General features: G+C 45.0%; 1 long non-coding RNA gene across 1 annotated transcript; it reads left to right on the top strand.

Annotated features, from left to right (window-relative positions):
- On the top strand, window positions 1-6329 carry LOC309558054. Its single transcript, XR_014225401.1, has 4 exons — window positions 1-94; window positions 878-934; window positions 5982-6107; window positions 6252-6329. It is a non-coding gene; the product is annotated as an uncharacterized lncRNA (long non-coding RNA).
- The last annotated feature ends 15666 nt before the right edge of the window (window positions 6330-21995 follow it).

The following is a 21995-nucleotide window of genomic DNA, read 5'->3' as shown; positions in this document are numbered from 1 at the left end:
TTTATTGTAGATTGAAAATGAAGTGAATGTTTTGATCTGTTTACGAATCATCCTAGAGCTACACAAGCAGTTCAGGCCACCGATCACCCAAGAGGTAATTTGCTTTATCATGTTATGTGGGCTTATTAGGCTTGTTGCTTTGTCATGAAGGTTGTCACTGTCACTTCAGTGGCAAAGCCCATCTGTATGGCTATGGCTCTATTGAAGTGAATGGACGCTTTGGATAAACACAGATTGGAGGATAGTTGGAGATTTCAGGCACAGGTGGAAGGGCGCCAGGCAAATGTCAAGTCAATTTGCAGGGGTAGAGCAAGTAGGAAAGAATACATGCAATAAAAGTTCACCTATCCTTAAAGTGTATGTAAACTCTAACAACAAATGGCTCTCGTTTTCTCTCTTTTCATCTAAGTATACAATTGACAGCATTTTATTACACCTGTTCAACAGGTACAAAACTTGTGAGCTGATAACTGCCTGTACTCTTTGCCTTTGCTCAGTTAGCATTGTTCCCTGCTATCTTTGTGGACTACAAAATATCCCTGACTGTTATGGAGAAGAGGGGGGGGGGGGTGTTATGTAGTCCGAACACACTCGCTGTCCTAGGGTGACAAGGCTTCTCAGTACAGTTGTTACTCTAGGACAGAAAGTGTGTTAATGGCAGGATTGCCAGGTTAAACTAAAGAAAAGTGTGAAAAAAGAAAACTAATGCAGCCACCACATCTAAGGACTGTAAGCTGCAATACTATCGGTTTATGTGCTTGGGTTTAGATATGCTTTAAATCTGTATGACATTTTATCTTTGATCACATAATGCCTTCTTGTTTACCACATTCTGCTTTATGATAGTTTTAAACTGTTTTGTTTCTATTTCTTTTAGATTCACCATTTCCTTGACTTTGTCCGACAGATTTATAAAGAGCTTCCAAAAGTTGTGGTAAGTGTTTTCAATGTTTTTCCCCCATTCCCCTTGTGTTCACTGGAAGATGCAGCACAATGGGCTCTGTACCTTACCTACATCATTAAAGTGAACATTTTTAAGTATGCGTGAATCCCAACTAATTCCATTTTCCCCATGATCAGCTTTGAATTAGTTTTGGCTTAGTTTCAGCATAGTAAGACTTAGCTGTCAGGCTGAAGCATATGTTGTGTGTATTTGGAATCATTACCCAATGGGTGTACAGAAGTCAGAGAACCCCAGCTTCTTGCAGACATTGGCATGCTGGCCATTTTAGTTTAACTCTTTGTTTGTATGAGTAAGACGCACTAGACCTTTGCTGGTCTAAAGCTGTAGCCTTATATTACTTTTTTGCTTATGTGTGTAGAGTGAACATAAAGCAACATTGCATTCTTTCAAACCCTAAGAAGAGGTACTTTTTCCATAGACTCCATTCAGCTTGGTTTTCTGCAGAATGCAGTGAATGTGTACGGCTTCCAGACCTCTCCTCTCAGATGTTCATTATATGAAGCCATCCAGGAGTTGGGGCCGTTTAATTTTGCAGGAAGTCTGTCCTTTTCTTTTTTTTTTTTTGTTTTGCCTTGGGTCGCTTCCTATTTGTGAGAGCTGGAAACTTGAAAATTTGTAGTAAATTGTTTAAATCTGTGTCCAGCTGGGTTACAGCAGACTTGTAGTAGCAACTACTCTCTTGATCACAGTCTTTCTTTAGACCAGGGATTCCCAAACTACGGCCCTGCAGCTGTTGCAGAACTACACATCCCATGAGGCATTGTAAAACTGACATTCACATACATGACTAGGCATGATGTGAATTGTAGTTCCTGAACAAATGGAGGCCCGTAGTTTGGGAATCCCTGCTTTAGACCATTAGTTGAGACACACTGTTTATTTTGAAGTTACAGTACATACAGTGGTAGTATAGTAAATACAGTACATATTGAAATTCTGGTATGTTAGGATGATTGAATACTGTTTCATACTTTGTAGCCTGCTTTTGAACCCTTGTACAATGATGCAAATGGAGGAAAAAAACGTGTGTGTGTGTTTCTATCAGAACCAGCATTACCTTTTCCAGCAATTTGAGCTACAGTAGTTCTTCTTTTTAATCAGACTACATTGATCAGCCTTCGCTCCTCATGTGCATCAGTGAGCCTTGGTAGCACATGACCCTTTCGCTGGTTGACCATTTTTCCTTCCTTGCACCTTTTTTTTTTTTTTTTTGGTAGATCCTGACTTGTGGTGGTAGTATGGTGTAGAATCCAACTAGAGCTATAGTTTTTGGAGATTCTCTGACTCCGTTGTCTAGTCATTACAATTCTGGCTCTTGTGAAAGTCGCTTAAATCCTTATGCTTTTAACACATAAACACCAGGGAGAACATGTTCACTTGCTTCTAGTATATCTCATCCACTTTCTGATGCCACTAAAAGTAGGGATGCACCGAAATGAAATTCTTGGCCGAAGCCGAATAATAATGAAATGCTTGGCCGAAGGCCGAATACCGAACACGGTGTTTCGCATTTTTTCCATTTATTTTGCCAATTTTTTGTCCTCTCTCTTGTCCTCTCGTGTCTCTCTCTCTTGTCCTCTCATGTCTCTCTCTCTCTCTCTCTCTCTCTTGTCCTCTCATGTCTCTCTCTCCCTAAATGTTACTGTAGGGAATGGGATTCAGTGCACACTGCAGCCTTGTACCATAGGGTTAATGTTAGTGACACTGTAGGGATTGGGAAGGATGCTGGGAATGGAAATCAGGAAGCATGCAGGCAGCCTTGTAAATTTTAATTGCAGATACAGGGCACTGGGCAGGTCAGGGTTAATATGGTAACATCAATTACTCAGTGACAGTCAGTCAGTGTCAGTGTGGATTCGATCAGATTATACAGTGACAGACAGTCTCTCATAGTGGTGGTAGTAGGAGGCTGGAGGTGGACTAGTAGGAGCCTGGAAAGAAGCACAGCCGCATACATACATTACTCACTCGTGCACTGCAGCCCGCCCCACACATTCAGTGAGTCTTACTCTCCTCCCTAGTTTTTTCAATGGCACATTCAGGAAGCCAATCACGCCGTGAGTAGCGGCACAGCGGAACCAATCCGGTGTGCAGGCACGCGTGGTTGGTTCGCTGTGCAGCTAATCACGGCGTGATTGGCTCCCTGAATGTGCCATTGAAAAAACTAGGGAGGAGAGTAAGACTCACTGAATGTGTGGGGCGGGCTGCAGTGTACGAGTGAGTAATGTATGTATGCTCACCGCTGAAGTGTCCCGGCTTCCCCTGCCTAACACGGAAGTCTGTGAGTCCTCCTGTCCTCCTCCGAGTCCCTTCCCCCTGCCTATGTAAATATCGTGACCTCGGCGATATGAATATCGCCTACGGCCACAGAACGATAGTCGATATCATATCGACTATCGTTCAGCCCTATTGTTCGGCACAAATTTATTCGGCCTTTTTACTTATTCGGCCGAACACAGAAAGTGCTTTGTTTGCTATTTTCGGCCGAATAATGTTCGGTTGCCGAACATTCGGTGCATCCCTAACTAAAAGGGGATAATCTGTTATTCAGTTTACCTGTCAGTGGTCCTAATGTTTTGGCTGATTGGTGGGGCTATATCGCCAAAAAAGTGTGTGTGTGTGTGTATGTGTATGTGTATGTGTATGTATGTGTGATATATATAATATATATATATATATATATGTGTGTGTGTGTGTGTGTGTGTGTGTATATATATATATATATGTATGCGTGTATGTAGTGTGTGCAGTGGATATGAAAAGTCTACACACCCCTGTTAAAATGTCATGTTTCTGTAATGTAAATAAATGAGACAAAGCTAAATAGTTTCAGGACTTTCTCCACCTTTAATGTGACCTATAAACTGTACAACTCAATTAAAAAAACAAACTCACGTCATTTGGGGGGGTAAATAAACTATTACAGTAGCTGTGTTCAGAATTAAGCAATCACAATCGAATTCATGTTCAATAGGAGCCATTACACACCTGCCATCATTTAAAGTGACTCTGATAAGCCCCAAATAAAATTCAGCTGTTCTAGTAGGTCTTTCCTGACATTTTCTTAGTCACATTCTACAGCAAAAGCCATGGTCCACAGAGAGCTACCAAAGCATCAGAGGGATCGCATTGTTAGAAGGTATCAGCCAGGAGAAGGGTACAAAAGAATTTCCAAAGCATTAGATATACCATGGAACACGGTGAAGAATGTAATCAAGTGGAGAAAATATGGCAAAACCGTGACATTACCAAGAACTGGGCGTCCCTCTAAAAGACGAGAAGAAAACTGGTCAGGGAGGCTGCAAGAGGCCTACAGCAACATTAAAGGAGCTGCATGAATATCTGGCAAGTGCAGCTGTATGGTACCTGTGACAAAGATCTCCCATATTCTTCATATGTCTGGGCTATGGGGAACAATGGCAAGACAGAAACTTTTTCTTACGAAGAAAAACATCCATGCCTGGCTAAACTTTGCAAAAACACCTCTGAAGTCTTCCAAAAGCATGTGGAAAAATGTGTTTATGGTCTGATTAAACTTTTTGGCCATAATTTCAAAAGATAGGTGCAAAAATACCATTACACATCCCCAAAAGAACGCAATACCCACAGTGAAGCATGGTGGTGGCGACATCATGCTTTTGGGGCTGTTTTTCTTCAGCTGCAACAGCTGCCCTAGTCAAGATAGAGGGAAAATATGAACAGTTCCAAATACCAGTCAACATTGGCACAAAACCTTCAGGCTTCTGCTAGTAAGCTAAAGAAGAGGAACTTCATCTTTCAGTTTGAAGACCCAAAGCATACATCTAAATCAGCAAAGGAATAGCATCACTAGAAGAAGATTAAAGTTTTGGAATGGCCCAGACCTGAATCCAAATGAAAATCTGTGGGGGGATTTGAAGAGGACTGTGCACAGAAGATGCCCTCTCAAGCTGACCGATTTTGGAGTTTTTTTTGCAAAGAAGAGTGGGCAAATATTGCTAAGTCAAGATGTGCCTTGCTGATAGACTCCCAAAAAGACAGTGCTGTAATAAAATCAAAAGGTGCTTCAACAAAGTATTAGTTTAAGGGTGTGTACACTTATGCAACCATATTATTTTTAGTTTTTTATTTTTACGTCCCTCCATCTAAAATATTTCAGTTTGTTCAATTGGGTTGTACAGTTTATAGATCACATTAAAGGGGAAAAAGTTCTGAAGTTATTGATCTTTGTCTTATTTGTACTGTACATCACAAAAACCTGACATTGTAACTAGGGATCGACCGATTATCGGCAAAGCCGATCTATCGAGGGCCAATCTGCACTTTTCCCGATATATCAGAATCCGCCCCGGAGGTTACTGATATTGCTGATATTTTGGTAAAGTGCATGTACCGGAATGATGCCTACAGCTAGGAGGCATCACCCCGGTATCGCCGTCCATAGCTGACGGTTGGCTGTCTTGTAATGACTACCGATGCGGCTGAGAAGCCCCTCAGCTGTCATTACAAGGAGCTGGAGGGCACGTCGCCCCCCCCCCCTCCTTCCGCTCTCCCACTGGGGGACCCGGCCAACCAGCCTCCACGGCTGCCAAAGACCCGATCAAAGCCGCATTCAGCTCTGATCAGGTCTCCATGCAAAAACCCGAAAGTGATGTCATGAGTGACATCACTTCCTGGTACTGTCTGGCGCCTGATTCAAAAAAAAAATGACAGCGTTTTGAATGCTTCCAAGTACAGAGGAGGGGTTTGACCCCCCCAGATCCTTCCACAAAAGTACCTGTCTAAAAAAAAAAAAAAATGTAGAAAGTTATCGGGCGATACCGATATGCATTGGCCAAAGTATCTGCAACGAAAAACCGATATCGGCCGATCACTAATTTTAACAGGGGTGTGTTGACTTCTTATAGCCACTGTGTGTGTGTGTGTGTGTGTGTGTGTGTGTGTGTGTGTGTGTGTGTGTGTGTGTGTGTGTATATATATATATATATGTGTGTGTGTGTATATTATTCAATATTTGTTTTGCTCTTTTAAAACAAAGAATCGCTACTTTGAGAACCCTCCTGTGATTCCTGAAAACACTGTTCCTGCACCCGAAATGGTCGGCATGATCTCCACCATTGTTGTCAAAGTAAATCCAGAGCAAGAAGACAGTGAGACAAGAACAGTAAGTGGAATGTTCTGCTATGATTGAAACAAATCAAAACCTAAGATCAGCAAAATATTTCTTGATCAGTAATATGATTATGTTTGTCCTTTCTGCATATAACTTCCACCTTCCCATTGGCTGATTTTGTTTGTTTCTATACAGCACACAATCATCCCTAAAGGCTCTCTCTCCCTGAAGGTGCTGGCAGAATTGCCAATCATTGTAGTTCTTATGTACCAAGTAAGTCTATTTCTCCGCACAATACTTCAATATCAATAGTGATAAATCTGAACACATTTAACACAGTGATGGCTCCGCTTCTGAGCTTCCGGTGGCTGTGTGAACACGGAGGCTAATGTGCCGGGGAGTTTAAAGGCAAAAAAGAAAACCGCCTGACTCCCCTTGTAGCGGCAGAAAAAACATCCAGTGTGCATGAGGTCTGAAGAATATCAGCATAATACAAGTAAAAGGAAAACATTTTCCAACAATTATCTTCCCTGAATGAATATATAATAACAAATCTAAAGGAGAACTGTGCAAGATTATTCCTAATTCTATGTATTATGTAACATCAAAGAAATAAGGTTACATCATAACAAGCTATCCTTATTTTAGGCTACAAGCATTTCACATGTCACTTGAATAGAGATTGCTTATATAGCTTTCAACAACAGGAATAATTGTGTATAGTAGGGAAGGCTTCCTTAAGTGCCACTCGAATCGGATAGGAAAGATGGAAAGAGAGAAGGATCCGGGTGTCCATCTCTACTGCCACTTCAGTATCAGCTCTCAGGAACAAGATTGTATACAATGTATCTATGCATTCCAGACCCTCTGTGTCCTTTATTATGCTAACCATATCCATGTGAATTTTCATTTCATGGAAGATAAATCTACCCCTGAATTTTTCAACGCCTTAGCGATCGTAATTTTAGCCGTTAGGAACATATAAAAAAATCAATGGTTTAGTTATGTCTGGGAATATTATTGTAGCACTGCCCCCTAGAAGACTGCTGAGGATTACACTTTCTGGATTCCCCTGGGTTACCCGTAGCAACTGATAGCAGATAAACAGCAATGAAAGTCCTTGGCTCAGTCAATAATCAATCCAGGGGATGTTGTTTTTGTGTTTTTATTTGGAACTTGGATAGGAGAAGGGATGAGTGGGATACTCCCAAATATAACTATTCACAGTCTTGAGGACAGCTAACTGTAGAATGTGGCAAGGCCACTGCTTCACCTTGCCACTGAAGTGAAGATACTTGAATGTTCCTGCTTGGTTATTCTCTTCAGGGTTCTAACTTGGCACCCCCTTCACTCTCAATGCCTGTGTGCTGACACCCATCCGCTGACTCTAACCTCTGGAGTGGTTCCCTTCCTGGCAGACCCCTGGGCAAGTTGTTCTGTAGTCACGGACACTGTTTTTCCAGAACCACCGTTGGCTCCAACTCCACTAGTCAGCTTCCACTGGACCTCTGGGTTCAGCCACACTTTCTGGTTCATCAGGCCGACTGCCCATGACCACCTTCCACAGCTTCAGAAGAGGAGACAGCCGTGACCCTCCTTCTGGGACTTGGCTTCCCACCCAAAGATCCCCTGCCACAAGCATCCTTGGCTTTTCATGACCACCTTCCACAGCTTCAGAAGAGGAGACAGCTGTCACCCTCTTTCTGGGACTTGGCTTCCCGCCCAAAGACCCCCTTCCACATGTGTCCTTGGCTTTTTTAGCATATCCCAGGATGCACCACTTGTCTGTGCCAACCCACTGAGCCACAAAAGCCTGTGTGTCACTGGCTGGGTTTCCTCCACTGTGCAACAGGCCTTCCTATTGGACACGGGGGACACTCTCTCAGCCCAGATGAATCACACATCAGACACCCTGAACATTCTAACTAGTGATCATGCAGAGCCAAAACTACTCTCCCTAAAGAGCACCTATCTAGGAGGGTGCTACATTATTAATGGGACATTTTTGTATTTTATTTTTCTAATGTGTTTATGAAAAGCATGCTTTGGTCTCTTTTATTCCTGCTTTTCACAGTTTAGAAGGAAAAGTAGTATTCCATTCCAATGTCTGAAATGGGGGACTAAATTCCAAACTGGGTGGCAAGACACATCAGTCACCATGTAGTAATGTAAATTTTTCAGTTAGGTGCCCTAAATCAATCTACAGCCTATATATATATATATATATATATATATATATTTAAAGCAGGTCAAATGCATCCCTTTGTCTTCAAAAATAAATTTCTCTTACGTCCTCCGACAGTCGCCGCCTCTTCATATTCGTCACATATGGGGTATTAGACTTTGCTCCGAAGGAGTAGCTAGGCAACAGAATATGTTAACAATAAAGCTTTTAACATATCCCACCCTCAAGGGGTGGTCCCCTCAGTCAATACCCTCCTACTTCCTGCAACCATATCTCAGTTTTAATGTCTAGCTTGTCAGGAGTGGCTGGCTTTTTCTGTGCTGGGGCTTTCTGCCCCAGACTCTTTCTTCTTTTTAAAATTTTGTTTGAGTTTTCTCTCTACCTTTACTTAGCTGTTATTTTTGTCAGCATTAGTTAGTTCTTCGGATGAAGAGGATCACGCAGACTGGGTCTCGGGCTGATCCCCCTGATCGCAGGTCGTGGGTCAGTGGCTTCCCAGTCTGCCATCGAGCGTTCAGCCAGGTAACGCTCCTGGCACAGTGAACGACCCATCCCTGTTGGGTGCAGGGATGATTGGTGAGGTGGCTACCTCACTGGACGCTGTGCGGTTTCTTAACCACCATTTTGTGCGTCTTGAATGCGACTCTCCCTGCCTCATGTGCAGCGGCTTGTTCGCCTGTGCGGGTCCCCCACGCCATGTGAGGTAAGTGTATTTATGTGGGGACCTGTCTGTCTGGGGGGGTGTCAGTCTGGGACTGTGTAACCTGCCTTTAATCACACTGCTTGTCTCCCTATCTCTCGGCTGCGTGCTGTGGGCTGCAAGGGGGGGGGGGGGGGGAGATGTGTGACACTGTCTGTGTCAGGCTGATCAGTGTGTGAAGCTGTGTGCTGTGGGGCATGTTTTTTGGCATGTTTGGGCACTATACAGCGATCGCTGCGGCGATCTGACATGTATTCTGATACTGGAATGTAATGTGTGTTTTTTACTGCACTGTGGAGCGGCGGTTTCGGCGCCAAACGGCGCCATTTTGCCTACACCCGCTCCGGCCGCATGTTTTACATGCATGGCGGCCATTTTCTTGTAGCCTCCATAGGCTTACATAGAGCGCCCTGGCAGCATCACTTCCTCTTTCCAGGAACACCGATCGAGGCAGCAGCAGCGGCGAGGGTCTCCTCAGGTTTTACCCTTCTGTTCTTGCTATCCATTGCCTGTGTTCAGTTTGCATATTCCCTGTGGGGGTCTTATTGTGCTTGAGTGTGGTGCGGTGGGCTGCGCTTGCCGCGCTTGCTTGAAAGGGGCAGTTAACCCTTTGTTGTCTGGCATTACAGGGGCAATGGATTCTCAGGAGGGAAAATTTCCTACAGCCTTGGTGGAAAGCCAGGGGTCCGCTGTCTCCCCCCCAGGGGGGGATTTGGCCACTATTGTGGCTGGCCTTGCTGCTCAGGTGCAGATGCTGGTGGCTGCTCAATCTACTAAAAGGCCCAGAGTTGCTCTTTCCTCTGATTCTGAGGGTGAGGGTGATAGGGCTGTTATGGCGGGGGCCTCCTTATCGGGGTCCCGCTCCTCTCTTGATCTAATAGGGTCTGAGGTGGAGGCTGAAGTTGAGGGGGTTGATAATTCTCCCCCTGGCTCGCCTGAAGAGCTTGCAATCATGGATGAGTTGATTGCTTCCATAAAGCAAACGCTGCGTTTGCAGGATGAGGTGTGTCCCCCCGCCGCTTTGGCGGCTTATGGGACGCAGAGAAAACGCAGGACGCCGCAGGTTTTTCCCTGCAATGATGACTTTCAGCGCGCTGTCAAGGAACAATGGCGCAATCTACGCAAACCTTTTGCTGTACCAAGTAGATTCAAGCTGCGTTATCCTTTCTCGCCTTCCACTGATGAAAGGTGGTGTGTGCCACCCCCAGTGGATCACGCAATTGCGGTTTTAAACAAAGCCACTGCGATTCCGGCAGAGGATTCCCCTGTGTTCCGTGACGCCACGGATAGGAGACTAGAGTCTCTTGCCCGTCATACTTATTCTGTTACGGGTTCTATGCTTAAGGCTCTGTTTGCTTCTCTCATGGCGGCCCAGGCGATTGCAAGTTGGACGCAGATGCTTAGGCGCGTCCTAGTGGCCGATTCGGCCTCACCAGCGACCCTGGATATGGTGGATCAAATCCACCAGGGTGTCATGTATCTGTGTGATGCGGACCTGGACCTGGTTCCGTTGGCTGCACGTGTGCACAGTGTGGCGGTGTTGTCTCGCCGCCTGATTTGGTTAAAATTTTGGTCGGTGGACCAGTCTTCACGTAAGACCTTAGCCAATCTGCCTTATGATGGGTCTCGCCTTTTTGGGGAGTCCCTGGATGTGTTGATTAAGGGGATCACCGGGGGTAAGAGCACTCTCTTGCCCCATTTCCCAAAAGCTAAGGGGGCTTCTGGGAAGAAGCATGCTAATTTTCGGCCCCCTCAGGGGTCTTTTCGTGCCTTTCGGCCGCACTACAAGGGCAAGCCGTTCAAAGGTCAAGGCTCTCAGAAGAAGCCCTGGTCTGGTAAACAGAAGTCCGGCCAATCCGGATCTGCAGCCCATAACAGTGCGGCCTGAAGGGGTGCCCTCACCCAGTTTTGGGGTGGGGGGACGCTTGCTCGGTTTTCTTCAGCCCTGGTTGGCCCGTGTGCGGGACAGATGGGTTCAGGAAATCGTTCGATCTGGTTACAAGATCGAGTTTCTCTCTCGGCCGGAGAGCAGATTTTTTCCCTCAAATCTTCAACTGTCTCCAGAGCGTTTGCGGGACCTGCACCTGGCGGTGCGGGACCTGAGGGCTCAGGGGAGTGGTGGTTCCGGTGCCTCATCGGGACAGATTTCGGGGGTTTTATTCCAATCTGTTCACCGTGCCCAGGAAGGAGGGCAAGGTTCGTCCAATTCTGGACTTGAAGGCTCTAAACCGCTCTGTGCGGGTTCGCAAGTTCCGCATGGAATCCCTGCGGTCGGTGGTGGCTGCCCTGGTTCCGGGGGAATTCATGGCCTCCATCGATTTGAAGGATGCGTACCTTCACATCCCCATTTTCGAAGGTCACCAGAGGTACCTTCGATTCGCCATTGCGGAGGATCACTACCAGTTCGTGGCGTTGCCTTTTGGTCTCGCCTCGGCTCCGCGGGTCTTCACCAAGGTGCTTGCACCGGTTCTGGCATTGTTGAGGGCCCAGGGCATTTCTGTCCTGGGGTATCTAGACGACATCCTGGTTCGGTCTGCGACCAGCCAGGGTCTGGAGGAGGACCTGTCTGTCACGATGCAAACTCTACAGGAGTTTGGTTGGACGATAAATTTTCCAAAGTCGACGCTGAGTCCGTCGGTTCGTCTTCCCTACCTGGGAATGATTCTGGACTCGGTACAAGCGAAGGTCTTCCTGCCGGAAGACAAACTCAGAACTCTTCAGGAGGAAGTCAGGTCCCTCAGGGACGTTCCGCACTCGTCTCTGCGGACGTGCATGAGATGTCTGGGATTGATGGTCTCGGCCTTCGAGGCGATTCCCTTCGCCCAGTTCCACACGCGGGGTCTCCAAGCGGAGATCCTGTCCAAGTGGAACGGGCGACCTCAATCTCTGGATCTTCAGATCTCATTGAGTCATCGCACCAGAAGAGACCTTCTGTGGTGGCTCCAGTCCCCGATGGTGTCCGGGGGCAAGTCGTTTCGTCCTATCTCGTGGACGGTGATCACCACGGATGCCAGCCTGTCGGGCTGGGGTGGTGTTCTGGGCGTTCTGTCTGCCCAGGGGACTTGGTCGGAGGGAGAGTCTTCCCTTCTGATCAACATTCTGGAATTACGTGCGATAAATCTCTGTCTTCATCGCTGGACGGACCGGCTGCAGGGCTGCCCGGTTCGGGTGCAGACGGACAATGCCACGGCGGTGGCCTACATCAACCACCAAGGGGGCACCAGGAGTGCCCGGGCGGCTCGAGAAGTGGCCGACATTCTGTCTTGGGCCGAGACTCATGTCCCGGCGATAACGGCAGTTCACATTCCGGGGGTGGAGAACTGGCAGGCGGACTATCTGAGTCGCCAGACCCTCGATCAGGGGGAATGGTCTCTTCACCCGGCTGTCTTCCAGATGTTGTGCGCGAAGTGGGGTCTTCCAGATGTGGACCTGTTCGCATCTCGTCTCAACAACAAGGTGAGAAGGTTCGTGGCAAGGACGCGCGACCCTCGGGCAGACGCGTCAGACGCGTTAGTGGCCCCGTGGCATCAGTACAGGCTGATGTACGCGTTCCCACCGATTCAGTTGCTGTCCAGGTTCCTTCGCAGGTTGCTCTCGGAACGCAGCACGGTGATTCTTGTGGCACCGGACTGGCCTCGCCGGTCCTGGTACGCAGACCTCGTGAATCTGGCGGTCGACGCCCCTTGGCGTCTACCTCTTCGAGACGATCTACTGTCTCAGGGACCGATTTACCATCCTGCTTTACAGTCGCTGGCTTTGACGACCTGGCTGTTGAGACAGAGGTCCTGAAGGAGAAGGGTCTCTCTCCAGAGGTCGTTCATACTTTGATCAACGCGAGGAAGTCTTCCTCGGGGAAGGTTTATTACCGTACTTGGAAGGCCTATTTTGCCTGGTGTGAGTCCAGGGGGTTTTCACCCCGCACGTACTCGGTTTCCCGTGTGCTGTCTTTTCTTCAGACGGGTGTTGCTCAGCGTTTGGCGCTGGCTACGATAAAGGGTCAGGTGTCTGCGCTGGCCGTTCTGTTTCAACGTCCCGTGGCTTCCACCTCCTTGGTTAGCACTTTTATTCAGGGTGTGCGGCATCTGGTTCCTCCTAGGAGGGATCCTTTGCCCCCTTGGGACTTGAATCTCATTCTATCTGTGTTACAACGTGCTCCTTTTGAACGGATCAGGGAGATCTCGTTGTCTATGTTGTCCAAAAAGGTCGCCTTTTTGGTGGCGATCACTTCGGCTCGCAGAGTGTCGGAGCTGGCGGCTTTGTCCTGCAAGTCTCCGTACCTGGTTATTCATTTGGATAAGGTGGTCTTGTGACCTAATCCTTCTTTTCTTCCGAAACGTGTTTCGGAATTCCATCTTAATGAGGATATTGTCTTGCCTTCGCTGTGCGCGAAGCCTAAACATCCAAAGGAGGTGAGATTGCATTCTCTGGATGTTGTTCGGGCGATAAGGGTTTATCTTAAATCGACTGAGTCTTTTCGTAAGACTGACTCCTTGTTTGTTCTTCCAGAGGGTCCTCGGAAGGGCATGGCGGCTTCGGCCTCTACCATCGCCAAATGGATCAGGCAGACCATTGAACAGGCCTATGCTTTGCAGGGTAAGGCTCCTCCTGTCCCTGTGAAGGCGCACTCTACTAGATCTTTGAGTACGTCTTGGGCCTGTCGTCATGGGGCTTCTGTAGCCCAGGTGTGTAAGGCGGCGACCTGGTCGACCGTGCACACTTTCACAAAATTCTACAAAGTAGATGTTCAGGCATCGGCGGATGCTTCCTTTGGCCGCAAGGTTCTTAGTGCGGCTGTTCCATAGGGTCCCTTGTTGGGGACTCCTGGCTGTTGGGATAGTTTTTTGTATCCCCTGGTTTTTGGTCTTTTCCTGGGTTGTTGCTCCTGTTGAGCACTTGTTTTTTGCTGTTGCCCAGCTGGTTTCCTTCCTTTGGTAAGGTTCCTTTCTTTGATGCGGAGACTGCGTTGCCTTTTCGGCGCGGATGCGTTTCCCACCCCTCATGTTTGCACTGCTTTGGGACGTCCCCATATGTGACGAATATGAAGAGGCGGCGACTGTCGGAGGACGTAAGAGAAAACGGAATTTTTGTAAAATCTTACCTGTAAAATTCCTTTCTCTGAGTCCTCCGACAGTCGCCGCCCCCGCCCCCGCCCCTCTTTTGGGGTTTGGTTGTATACTCTACTGCTATTCCACTAAAACTGAGATATGGTTGCAGGAAGTAGGAGGGTATTGACTGAGGGGACCACCCCTTGAGGGTGGGATATGTTAAAAGCTTTATTGTTAACATATTCTGTTGCCTAGCTACTCCTTCGGAGCAAAGTCTAATACCCCATATGTGACGAATATGAAGAGGCGGCGACTGTCGGAGGACTCAGAGAAAGGAATTTTACAGGTAAGATTTTACAAAAATTCCGTTTTTCTATTCAAACACATGCAGCTGTATTTGAGTGGCATACACTGTGTTTGAGAAGGAAGGACACCTGTCCAAATTAGCCACTAGTTTTGTTAAAGTGTTACTAAACCCACATCAGTAAAATTAGCATGCTTGTTATACTCACTGTGGAACCTAAGTGATTAATCCTCTGCATTGTGTAAAAAGGCTGCTTGATCCTGCATGCACAGATTCTCCTCCTCTTCCTCTGACTCCAGAACATGTCCAGATAGCACAGAGCCTTTGGAGTCAGACTGCACATGCTCAGTTTGTTGTGTGTTGCTAGAGAGTTTCTTTCTTCTGTGCATGTGATCATCAAATGGCCAATCAGCACTGTCCAGATAGAGGGTCAGGGGTCCTGGATCCTGATAGGACAGCTCAGTGCAGTATGAAAACTCCTACAAGCTTTACCAGGAACCAATAAGTCACAAGACTGCTATATACTGCTGATGGGAAAGGTATTTAGCAGTTTACATTTACTAAAATATTTGCATTTTCCATGTTCTGTGTACTGTGGGATACCAGATATAATGAATGCGGGGTCCTCGGTTTAGGAACACTTTTAATTCTCTTTTATATGCGTCATCCGGGTTTATGATGTGTATTCTGAGCCCATAGTTAATGGATGCTGGCTTTTGCGGTCTGGTCAGATGAGCTCCAGGGAATGTTTTGTAGAGACATATGTCTTTGTTATAGTTAAAGTATAACTAAAGGCAAAAATGTTTTTTTTAGTTTTGGATTGTGTGGAAAGAGATTAGAACCCCTGTCTGACATCATTAGACTCTATCTGGTATGATGGCTTAGGAGTATAATCTTAACTGCATGTTGTTGCAGTGGCCATATTCAGATGTTTTTGTTCTAATCTCTGATGATCTGTCCTCAATAGGGAGATTTAACCTCTCGATTTGCTTTGTTTACCATTATCATTGAAAGTGAACATAAAAGAAAATCCCAAATGTTGGGTTACCCCCTGAAAAGTAATAGAGGGGATATCTTCCAATGTGGACACTAGTTCTGGTGACCTGGGGGTCCCAAAGGAATTCCCCCTCATTTTCAGGGATTTTCTCTCCCTTCCTTATTGGCCTTTGGGACAGAAAGTATCCGAAAATTTCCACAATAGAACACAGATGGTGAAAAAAAAAAAATCTGACAGGGGTTATTAACCCCCCCCCCTGCTGTATTCATGATGGGGAAAAAAAGTTTTGCCTATAGCTCTACTGTAATTTGTGGTGTTTTTTATTTAAATTTTTTTATTTGTATTTCTTTTTTTTACCTGCAGCTCTACAAGCTAAGCATTCACAACATAGTGTTAGAATTTGTCCCTTTGATCATGAAAACAATTGTAACCCAAGTTTCCGCCACTGCCAGGTATTTGTATGCCCTTGTAGCCTATAAATTTCTGTGTAATGTCCGTACAGCATAAAAATGGGAAAAGTTGAAACATTTTTAAAAGTATATTCTCTTTTGGATGTATGGCTTGAATTCCACTACAAAATAACTTGAGTATCTGCCATAAGGAATGTTTCTTTTTTTTTTTTTTTTTTTTTAAGCATAAAGCGCATAAATTAATACTCGCAGCTAAAAAATCATAATCATTACGTCAAATAACGTGTGTTATAGCTCAATGGATTGACCCTAATATCCAATAATAAAATGTTTGTTTTTATTATAATTTGCTGTCAAATCGCAAACTATTTGTAAATATTTCTTGTGATTTCATTTTTAGGCAGCACAAGTTATACAACAAAGAACTCTATGCTGATTTTATTGCTGCCCAGATCAAATCTTTATCATTTTTGGCTTACATCATAAGAATTTCTCAGGTATGATGGTTTATGGGTATAATCTTAACTGTATGTCTTCCCCTGCATGTTGTTGCAGTGGCCATATTCAGATTTTCTTGTGTTTTTTGTACAGGACACCGTGGCAAAGCATTCCCAACAAATGGTTAAAGGCATGCGGCAGCTTCTTACCAACTGCCTGCCGGAAACGGCTCACCTCCGGAAAGAGCTGCTCATTGCCGCAAAGCGTATCCTCAGCACAAATTTAAGAAGCCGTATGTAATCCATTTAGGATTTAGGATTTTCCTTTGAGAATTAAAAATATGTGATATGTGACAGTCACACTTGCATACCTACTGATTTGATCTGCCAATAATATGTTATCCCCAAAAAATTTATTTTTATTGCTATTTTTGCTGATGTAATATGATTGGTTGCTTCTTTGTGAGCTTTCCATGCAGTTGGGTTTCTGAATGTGGGTGTATGCTCAGTGTATGGAATACTTGGCAGCAGATTTATGTGCAGGACAGGCTTGTGAGAGTATAGTCTTGCTCTAGTGTCAGGTTCCAGTGGAGTATGGAGAAGGAAAGGAACTGCTCATGATCCAAAGCATATCACCTCATCATTGAAGCATGGTGGTGGTAGTGTCATGGCGTGGGCATGTATGGCTGCCAATGGAACTGGTTCTCTTGTATTTATTGATGATGTGACTGCTGACAAAAGCAGCAGGATGAATTCTGAAGTGTTTGGGGCAATATTATCTGCTCATATTCAGCCAAATGCTTCAGAACTCATTGGACGACGCTTCACAGTGCAGATAGACAATGACCCGAAGCATACTGCGAAAGCAACCAAAGAGTTTTTTAAGGGAAAGAAGTGGAATGTTATGCAATGGCCAAATCAATCACCTGACCTGAATCCGATTGAGCATGCATTTCACTTGCTGAAGACAAAACTGAAGGGAAAATGCCCCAAGAACAAGCAAGAACTGAAGACAGTTGCAGTAGAGGCCTGGCAGAGCATCACCAGGGATGAAACCCAGCGTCTGGTGATGTCTATGCGTTTCAGACTTCAGGCTGTAATTGACTGCAAAGGATTTGCAACCAAGTATTAAAAAGTGAAAGTTTGATTTATGATTGTTAATCTGTCCCATTACTTTTGGTCCCTTAAAAAGTGGGAGGCACATATACAAATTGTTGTAATTCCTACACTGTTCACCTGATTTGGATGTAAATACCTTCAAATTAAAGCTGAAAGTCTGCAGTTAAAGCACATCTTGTTTGTTTCATTTCAAATCCATTGTGGTGGTGTATAGAGCAAAAAAATTAGAATTGTGTAGATGTCCCAATATTCATGGACATGACTGTATAACAGCTTCAACTCTTATGGGAAGACTGTCCACAAGGTTTAGGAGTGTGTCTATGGGAATGTTTGACCATTCTTCCAGAAGCGCATTTGTGAGCTCAGGCACTGATGTTTAAGAGAAGGCCTGGCTTGTAGTCTCCACGCTAATTCATCCCAAAGGCATTCTATCATGTTGAGGTCAGGATTCTGTGCAGGCAAATTCCTCCACCACAAACTCGCTCATCCATGTCTTTAAGGACTTTGCTTTGTGCTCTGGTCTAAATCATTTGGTGGAGGGGGGAATATGGTGCGGGGTTGTTTTTCAGGGGTTGGGCTTGGCCCCTTAGTTCCAGTGTAGGGAACTCTTAAGGTGTCAGCATACCAAGACATTATGGATAATTTCATGCTCCCAACTTTATGGGAAGTTTGGGGATGGCCCCTTCCTGTTCCAACATGACTGTGCACCAGTGCACAAAGCAAGGTCCATAAAGACATGGATGAGCGAGTTTGGAGTGGAGGAACTTGACTGGCCTGCACAGAGTCCTAATCTTAACCCGATATAACACGTTTGGGATGAATTAGAGTGTAGACTACGAGCCAGGCCTTCTCGTCTACATTAGTGCCTGAGCTCACAAATGCGCTTCTGGAAGAATGGTCAAACATTCCCATAGACACACTCCTAAACCTTATGGACAGTCTTCCCAGAAGAGTTGAAGCTGTTATAGCTGCAAAGGGTGGGCTAACCCAATATTGAACCCTACGGACTAAGATTGGGATGCCATTAAAGTTCATGCGCGTGTAAAGGCAGATGTCCCAATACTTTTAGTAATATAGTGTGTATATAGTATATAATTATACAGTATCTCACAAAAGTGAGTACACCCCTCACATTTTTGTAAATATTTTATTATATATTTTCATGTGACAACAAATAAGAAATGACACTTTGCTACAATGTAAAGTAGTGAGTGTACAGCTTGTATAACAGTGTAAATTTGCTGTCCCCTCAAAATAACTCAACACACATGTCTAAACAGCTGGCAACAAAAGTGAGTATGCCCCTAAGTGAAAATGACCAAATTGGGCCCAAAGTATCAATATTTTGTGTGTCCACCATTATTTTCCAGCACTGCCTTAACCCTCTTGGGTATGGAGTTCACCAGAGCTTCACAGGTTGCCACTGGGGTCCTCTTCCACTCCTCCATGACAACATCACAGAGCTGGTGGATGTTGGAGACCTTGCGCTCCTCCACCTTCCGTTTGAGGATGCCCCACAGATGCTCAATAGGGTTTAGGTCTGGAGACATGCTTGGCCAGTCCATCACCTTTACCCTCAGCTTCTTTAGCAAGGCAGTGGTTGCCTTGGAGGTGTGTTTGGGGTTGTTATCATGTTCGAATACTGCCCTGCGGCCCAGTCTCCGAAGGGAGGGGAATCATGCTCTGCTTCAGTATGTCACAGTACATGTTGGCATTCATGGTTTCATTAATGAACTGTAGCTCCCCAGTGCCAGCAGCACTCATGCAGCCCTGGACCATGACCCTCCCAACACCATGCTTGACTGTAGGCAAGACACACCATCTGAACCAAATACGTTTATCTTGGTCTCATCAGACCACAGGATATGGTTCCAGTAATCCATGTCCTTATTCTGCATGTCTTCCCGCAAACTGTTTGTGGGCTTTCTTGTGCCTCAGCTTTAGAAGAGGCTTCCTTCTGGGATGACCCATGGTCATGCAGACCAATTTGGTGCAGTGTGCGACGTATGGACAGGCTGACCCCCCACCCCTTCAACTTCTGCAGCAATGTTAGCAGCACTCATACATCTATTTCCCAAAGACAACCTCTTTGGGAAATAGCACGTCCTGCTTTGGTCGACCATGGCGGGGCCTGTTCTGACTGGAACTTGTTAAACTGCTGTATGGTCTTGTCCACCATGCTGCAGCACGATTTTCAGGGTCTTGGCAATCTACGTATAGCCTAGGCCATCTTTATGTAGAGAAACAATTCTTTTTTTTCAGATCCTCAGAGAGTTTCTTTGCCATGAGGTGACATGTTGCACTTCCTGTGAACAGTATGAGAGTGAGAGCAATAACACCAAACTTAACACACCTGCTCCCCGTTCACACCTGAGACCTTGTAACACTGAGTAACATGACACCGGGGAGGGAAAATGGCTAACTGGGCCCAATTTGGACATTTTCACTTAGGGGTATACTCACGTTTGTTGCCAGCGGTTAGACATTAATGTGTATATATATATATATATATATATATATATATATATATATATAAACAAGACTAGTAAATAAAATATTGCCAAAACAGAATGTTACATCATTTTTGTACTTCAAGTTCCTCATTTAGTTCCATAGGGAATAATGTGACTAGTAAAGTCAGGACTTATAATATGCAATAGCATTGAGGACGGGGTCATTAGCTCGATCTCTGTTTGCAGATGACACAAAATTAAGCAGGGCAATAACTTCACATCATGAGGCAGAAATCTTACAGAATGACCTGAACAAAATAACAGAGTGGGCAACTACATGGCAAATGAGGTTTAATGTGGATAAGTGCAAGGTATTGCACTTAGGGACTAATAGCATAAAAACACAATACACGCTAGGGGGGGAAACTCTGCGGGAATCAAAAATGGAAAAAGATCTGGGAGTCTTAGTTGAAGATAGAATTAGCAATAGCATGCAATGTCAAGCTGCAGCTGCCAAAGCCGGCAGAATATTAGCATGCATAAGGAAGGGGATGTATTCCAGAGATAAAACTATAATCCTACCACTTTATAAAACACTGGTCCGACTAAATAATAACCACTATTTTGGATTATAATAGTAAAAGTCAGCACATGCAGTATTTGTAGCTGCTGACTTGGTGCTCAAGCGCTTGCTGCTCCTGATGTCCTCATACCTTGGGTCTCTACTATTAAATATCTTGGTGTTGTGATCTCCGCTGAAGTGATACATTTTTTGATTCTTAATTTACATCCTTTAATTCCTGTCCTTAAGAGGAGGTTGGAGGCATGGAAACACTTGCCCTTATCATTGTTGGGTAGGATTAACCTTCTTAAAATGAATATTTTTCCCTCGTTTATAGTTTAAGAAAATTAAGGGCTTATGTAGTTCATTATTGTGGTCATTACCTCATCCTAGAATAGGATCTCCAGGAGCCTTTGGACCAAGGGGGACTTGCGCTGCCTGATCTATAGAAGTATTTTTTGGCAGGTCAGATGGTATTCACGCATAGATGGCTGATAAGGGAGGATGGGGATTCAGCTACGGTGTTGGAGATGGCTCTGGTGGGCTTCATCACTTGCTCTTTAGGGGACCTCAGGATTATACTGTACTAACGGGCTCTACACGGGTGACTATTAAGGCATGGGATAAGGTAAAACACATTATGCAGCCTGAAGGTACTAACCATTCTCCTCCTACGCCATTCTGGTATAATCATCTGCCTCATATTGGCGCAATAGTAGATCCCATTGTGTGGGCATCGAGGGGGATTAGGCAGCTTAAAGATATTGTGGGAAGTGGGCGACTACTTACGTTTGATGAACTCCAATCCAAAATCCAACTTCAGAACTGGTGTTTCTTCCACTACTTGCAATTGCATCATGCTTTTCTTTCTCAATTTGGGAGCATGACTCTACTGATTAAATCCCTAGACTTGGAGCAATTGCTGGCATCGGAACAAATTACTAAGACATTGTCGGTGGTATACAAGGAATTGTTTACTGTCAGACCAAAACCCATTGAAAAGTGCAGGGAGTGGTGGATGTCAGTGGTACCCAATTTCCAAGGGGATGATTGGGAATTATATGTGGGACAGCTCCTTCAAATATTTAGTGTCATCCAGGGACCACCTCATTCAATACAAAATTTTGCATATAATTTATTATACTCCAGCCAGACTTGCCAAGATATTTGACTCAGTGAATTGTTGGTGTTGCCAGCATTCCCCAGCAGTTTTTGAACATATCTTTTGGCAATGATGGGTAATTCTGTTGTTTTTGGTTCTTTTTGTTATATGGCAGCGGCAGTGATTCATGTTGGAACTATTTCCTTTTTGAGTTTTTGGGTTTTTTTGACACCGCGGTTGGATATTGTCTTTAAATTAATAAAAATAATTTTCAAAAAAAAAAGGTTAAATAATGCTTGGGGGATGCCTTAGCATTGTACATGGTGTTACAGAACAGTATGATTTTCTTAGTCTCAGTGACAGCGTACACGGGCAGCGCATATTTTGTTGTGGACTTGATTTTTCTTTTCCAGTTAGCTTTGTTTAAATAAAGCAGTAGCGCCACAATCTTAATAAAAGGTTTTAGTTCGCTTTAGCTGTGGCCTTGGCTGTCTCTGTTCTCACTGAGGCAAAACTGTCCTGCCACTGGCCAATATCTATCAAACTCTCACTAGGAAATAAGAGACCACAGATGTTACAGCAATGTTTTAACAGGCCATAATAGGCCTAACAGGGATAATAGGCC

Source organism: Pelophylax lessonae, assembly GCF_965119305.1.
Source record: "Pelophylax lessonae genome assembly, chromosome: 6".
Lineage (NCBI taxonomy): Eukaryota > Metazoa > Chordata > Amphibia > Anura > Ranidae > Pelophylax > Pelophylax lessonae.
Note: the sequence above shows the minus strand (reverse complement) of the source record. Positions and strands in the feature narration are given on the sequence as shown.